The sequence below is a fragment of the Leucoraja erinacea genome, unplaced genomic scaffold, assembly GCF_028641065.1.
Source record: "Leucoraja erinacea ecotype New England unplaced genomic scaffold, Leri_hhj_1 Leri_102S, whole genome shotgun sequence".
Classification (NCBI taxonomy): domain Eukaryota; kingdom Metazoa; phylum Chordata; class Chondrichthyes; order Rajiformes; family Rajidae; genus Leucoraja; species Leucoraja erinaceus.
Window position 1 is genome coordinate 319,804 of NW_026575264.1, and position 6,385 is coordinate 326,188.

Consider the following 6,385-nt stretch of genomic DNA (forward strand, 5'->3'; position numbering starts at 1 on the left):
GCTCAAAGGGCCGAATGGCCTACTCCTGCACCTATTGTCTAAGTACATTTAAGTACATTAGGTAATATCAATATTGTCTAACGAAACTGTGGGGATGATATTGGCTTGAAGAACATTTCTGCCCCAGTCATTTCGACACAAGGCAATCCATCAAAAGCAGGTACAATCAACCAAAGTAACTGCTAACTTTATGTTACAGAAGAAAACCAACGTGTAATTTCTTTAGTTTAGTGATACAGAGCAGAAACAGGCCCTTCGGCCCACCTATACCGTGCCGACCAGCGATCCCCGCACACTAACACTATCCTACACACACCAGGGACAATTTACAATCTTTACCAAAGCCAATTGACCTACAGACCTGAACGTCTTTGGAATGTGGGAGGAAACCGGAGCTACCGGAGAAAACCCACGTGGTCACAGGGAGAACGTGCAAACTCCGTACAAACAGCACCCGTAGTCAGGATGGAACTCGGGTCTCTGGCACTGAAACAGCCGATGCTGGTTTACAGATTTACACATATGGACACAAAGTGCTGGAGTAGCTCAGCGGGTTAGGCAGCATCTGTGGAAAACAAAGATGCTGCCAGTCAGAAGAAGGGTCCTGAACTGAAACGTCACCTATCCATGTTCTCCACAGATGCTGCCTGACCCGCTGAGTTACTCCAGAACTCTGTGAAACGTCACCTATCCATGTTCTCCACAGATGCTGCCTGACCCGCTGAGTTACTCCAGCACTCTGTGAAACGTCACCTATCCATGTTCTCCACAGATGCTGCCTGACCCGCTGAGTTACTCCAGCACTCTGTGAAACGTCACCTATCCATGTTCTCCCCAGATGCTGCCTGACCCGCTGAGTTACTCCAGCACTCTGTGCGTCCTTTTGTGTAATTTGTGTATGATGCTGATCTTTTTTTGTTTTGAACAACTACTGGATATTCATGTATGTATCCATGGTATTTCATAAATGTACAGCACCGGAGACCCGGATTCGATCCCGACTATGGGTGCTGTCTGTACGGAGTTTGCACGTTCTCCCCGTGACCTGCGTGGGTTTTCTCCGGGTGCTCCGGTTTCCTCCCACACTCCAAAGTCATGCAGGTTTGTAGGCTAATTGGTTTGGGTAAAATTGTAAATTGTCCCCAGCGTGTGTAGGATAGTGTTAGGGTGCGGACTGATCGCTGTTCGGAAGGTGGGGCCGAAGGGCCTGTTTCCGTGCTGTATCTCTGAAGTCTAAAGTAAAGTGTAAAGTTTAAGTACGGGTGCAGCATACTACTGCCCATGTCGTTCCTCGCAGATCTTTATGGCATGTTGGCCTTTATAGCGAGAAGAGTTGAGTATAGGAGAAAAGAGGTCCTTCTGCAGTTGTACAGGGCCCTGGAGAGACCACACCTGGAGTATTGTGTGCAGTGTTGGTCCCCTGATTTGAGGAAGGACATTCTTGCTATTGAGGGAGTGCAGCGTAGGTTTACAAGGTTAATTCCCGGGATGGCGGGACTGTCATATGCTGAGAGAATGAAGCAGCTGGGCTTGTATACCCTGGAGTTTAGAAGGATGAGAGGTGATCTCATTGAAACATATAAGATTATTAAGGGTTTGGACACGCTAGAGGCAGGAAACGTGTTCCCGATGTTGGGGGAGTCCAGAACCAGGGGCCACAGTTTAAGAATCAGGGGTAAGCCATTTAGAACGGAGATGAGGAAACACTTTTTGAGTCTGTGGGATTCTCTGCCTCAGAGGGCGGTGGAGGTCGGTTCTCTGGATACTTTGAAGAGAGAGCTAGATAGGGCTCTTAAAAATAGTGGAGTCAGGGGATAGGGGGAGAAGGCAGGAACGGGGTACTGATTGGGGATGATCAGCCATGATCACAGTGAATGGCGGTGCTGGCTCGAAGGGCCGAATGGCCTACTCCTGCACCTGTTGCCTATTGTGACCTTGCCCGCAACATAGCGGACAATTTGAAGGGTTGCCCTATGAGGACAGATTGACATGAATGCGTCTGAATTCCTTCCCATTGAGCTGGTTGAACTTTGATCCCAATAAATAATTTAAGAACTCAATACTTTTGACAGAGTGGATTGCTGATAGAGTTAGCTGGCCAAAGTGGCTTTACAATGAAGCAGTGTCATGTCAGGATGGCGGTCAGATATCTAAGACTGGTAAGGAATTATTTTTTTTTATACAAGTAGGTCTAATTCTGGATGTCAATATCAGAAGGCCTGTGGAAGCTCAGATATTTAAGGCTTAGACTATATTTTGTTTGATTGTAGGGAACTCGACAGAAATGCCAATTGGGTGTGAAAGAGTAGTCATGGGATCACACAGCACGGAAACAGGCCCTTCGGCCCAACTTATCCATGCCAACCAACGAGGTCCCGCTTGCCCATGTTTGGCCCACATCCCTCTCAATCTGTCCTATCCATGTACCTGTACAAGTGCGTTTTAAATGCTGTTATGGTACCCTCCATAACAACCTCCTCTGGCAGTTTGTTCCATACACCCATGAAAAAGTTGCCCCTCAGATTCCTATTAAATCTTTCCCCTCTGGCCTTAAACCTCTGGTTGAATCTTTCAAAACTCTTTAGATTCTGGAGTAGTTCCTGAGGATTGGCGGGTAGCAAACGTAACCCCATTTTTTAAGAAGGGAGGGAGAGAGAAAACGGGGAATTACAGACCAGTTAGTCTAACGTCGGTAGTGGGGAAACTGCTAGAGTCAGTTATTAAAGATGGGATAGCAGCACATTTGGAAAGTGGTGAAATCATTGGACAAAGTCAGCATGGATTTATGAAGGATAAATCATGTCTGACGAATCTTATAGAATTTTTCGAGGATGTAACTAATAGCGTGGATAGGGGAGAACCAGTGGATGTGGTGTATCTGGACTTCCAGAAGGCTTTCGACAAGTTCCCACATACGAGATTAGTATACAACCTTAAAGAACAGGGCATTGGGGGTTCAGTATTGATGTGGATAGAGAACTGGCTGGCAAACAGGAAGCAAAGAGTAGGAGTAAACGGGTCCTTTTCACAATGGCAGGCAGTGACTAGTGGGGTACCCCAAGGCTCAGTACTGGGACCCCAGCTATTTACAATATATATTAATGATCTGGATGAGGGAATTGAAGGCAATATCTCCAAGTTTGCAGATGACACTAAGCTGGGGGGCAGTGTTAGCTGTGAGGAGGATGCTAGGAGACTGCAAGGTGACTTGGATAGGCTGGGTGAGTGGGCAAATGTTTGGCAGATGCAGTATAATGTGGATAAATGTGAGGTTATCCATTTTGGTGGCAAAAACAGGAAAGCAGACTATTATCTAAATGGTGGCCGATTAGGAAAAGGGGAGATGCAGCGAGACCTGGGTGTCATGGTACACCAGTCAGTGAAAGTAGGCATGCAGGTGCAGCAGGCAGTGAAGAAAGTGAATGGTATGTTAGCTTTCATAGCAAAAGGATTTGAGTATAGGAGCAGGGAGGTTCTACTGCAGTTGTACAGGGTCTTGGTGAGACCACAGCTGGAGTATTGCGTACAGTTTTGGTCTCCAAATCTGAGGAAGGACATTATTGCCATAGAGGGAGTGCAGAGAAGGTTCACCAGACTGATTCCTGGGATGTCAGGACTGTCTTATGAAGAAAGACTGGATAGACTTGGTTTATACTCTCTAGAATTTAGGAGATTGAGAGGGGATCTTATAGAAACTTACAAAATTCTTAAGGGGTTGGACAGGCTAGATGCAGGAAGATTGTTCCCGATGTTGGGGAAGTCCAGGACAATGGGGTCACAGCTTAAGGAAAAGGGGGAAATCCTTTAAAACCGAGATGAGAAAAACTTTTTTCACACAGAGAGTGGTGAATCTCTGGAACTCTCTGCCACAGAGGGTAGTTGAGGCCAGTTCGTTGGCTATATTTAAGAGGGAGTTAAATGTGGCCCTTGTGGCTAAGGGGATCAGGGGGTATGGAGAGAAGGCAGGGATGGGATACTGAGTTGGATGATCAGCCATGATCATATTGAATGGCGGTGCAGGCTCGAATGGCCGAATGGCACCTAATTTCTATGTTTCTATGTTTTTGATTCCCTTACGGTGGGTGAGAGGCTCTGTGCATTCACCCTATCCGTTCCCCTTCATGGTCTTGTATACACCTCAAGAGGTACAAGATCAGTCTTGGTTTTATTCAAATGCACCAGTCGCATCATCTGCCCATGTTAGTTAGATTCTAATGATGAGTAGAATATAGTTCATTCATTCAGACGGCACGGTGGCTCAGCGGTCCAGTTTCTGAATCACAGCACCAGAGACCTGGGTTCGATCCTTACCCAAGGTGCTATCTGTGTGTGGAGTACCCGCCTTCTCCCACTGTGACCGCGTGGGTTTCCTCCGGGTGCGACGGTTTCCTCCCACATCCCAAAGACGTGCGGGTTGATTGTCCCACTGTAAATTGCCCCCCTAGTGTGTAGGGAGTGGATGAGACAGTGGAATTCTCTGCCACAGAAGGGAGTGGAGGCCAATTCACTGTATGTTTTCAACAGAGAGTTAGATTTAGCTCTTATGGCTAACGGAATCAAGGGATATGGGGGGAAAAAAAGCCGGAACGGGGTACTGATTTTAAGATGATCAGCCATGATGATATTGAAGGCGGTGCTGGCTCGAAGGGCCGAATGGCCCACTCGTGCACCTATTTTTCTATGTTTCTACCATAGAACTAATGTGAACAAGTGATCGATGGTCGCTACGGACTTGGGTGGCTGTATCTTTCAATCTATCCAATTTTAGGGGGAGTGAATATAAAAATAGTTTGGGGACTTACAGCTGGATAAGTGAAGGAACCATAGATAAGGGCATTAGCCTTTTTAATTTGCACACAAAAATCCAGGGGGGAGAAGGAATGACTATCTAAATGGTGTCAAGTTGGGGAAATGGAAAGTACAACGGGATCTGGGGGTCCTTGTAAATAAGTCTATGAAAGTAAACATGCAGGTACAGCAGGCAGTGAAAAACGCGAATGGCATGTTGGCCTTTATAACAAGAGTAGTCGAGTAAAGGAGCAGTTGTACAGGGCCCTAGTGAGACCACACCTGGAGTATTGTGTGCAGTTTTGGTCCCCTAATTTGAGGAAGGACATTCTTGCTATTGAGGGAGAGCAGCGTAGGTTCACCAGGTTAATTCCCGGGATGTCGGGACTGTCATATGCTGAGAGAATGGAGCGGCTGTGCTTGTACACTCTGGAGTTTAGAAGGATGAGAGGGTATCTCATTCAAACATATAAGATTGTCAAGGGTTTGGACACGCTAGAGGCGGGAAATGTGTTACCGATGTTGGGGGAGTCCAGAACCAGGGGCCACACAGTTTAAGAATAAGGAGTAAGCCATTTAGAACGGAGATGAGGAAACACTGAGAGTTGTGAGTGTGTGGAATTCTCTGCCTCAGAGGACGGTGGAGACCGGTTCTCTGGATCCTTTCAAGAGAGAGTTAGATGGAGCTCTTGGGGTTAAGGGATATGGAGAGAAGGCAGGAACGGGGTACTGATTGGGGATGATCAGCCATGATCACATTGAATGGTGGTGCTGGCTCGAAGGGCCGAATGGCCTTCTCCTGCACCTATTGTCTATTGTCTATAACATGATGCCCACTGGGCACAGAACCAAACACAATTCTCTAAACATATCCTCACCAATGTCCTAAAAAATTACATAGATTACAAGTAAAACAAGATAGAAATATTACATTTTTTTATTAAAGCAAGTTGTCAGAATAGAAACAGAACAGCAAAGAGAAAGATAGACAAAAATGCTGGAGAAACTCAGCGGGTGAGGCGGCATCTATGGAGCGAAGGAATAGGTGACGTTTCGGGTCGAGACCCGAAACGTCGCCTATTCCTTCTCTCCATAGATGCCGCCTCGCCCGCTGAGTTTCTCCAACATTTTTTTCTACCTTCGATTTTTCCAGCATCTGCAGCTCTTTCTTAAGGAAAGAGGAAGAACAGTTTCCAGGCATGAAATGACCCGTGGGGTTGCAGGCAGAGCTGATGGATAGAATGTGGAACTAAAACACAAAAGAGGCTTGAGAAAAAGTCAGTAGAAAAATTGAACAGCATTGGGGGAGTTGTAATCTAATTCTGAACGCAACACTATAAGTCATCGTAAAAACAGGGAATAATAGCCCAGGCCATATAATTTGGAAGCTACTAATGCTGCAAACTTGACAATATCATATTGGTCACCAGGCCTGGATAGAGTGGATGTGGAGAGGATGTTTCCACTAGTGGGAGAGTCTAGGACCAGAGGGCACAGCCTCAGAATTAAAGGACGTTCCTTTAGGAAGGAGATGAGGAGGAATTTCTTCAGTCAGAGGGTGGTGAATCTGTGGAATTCTTTGCCACCGACGGCTGTG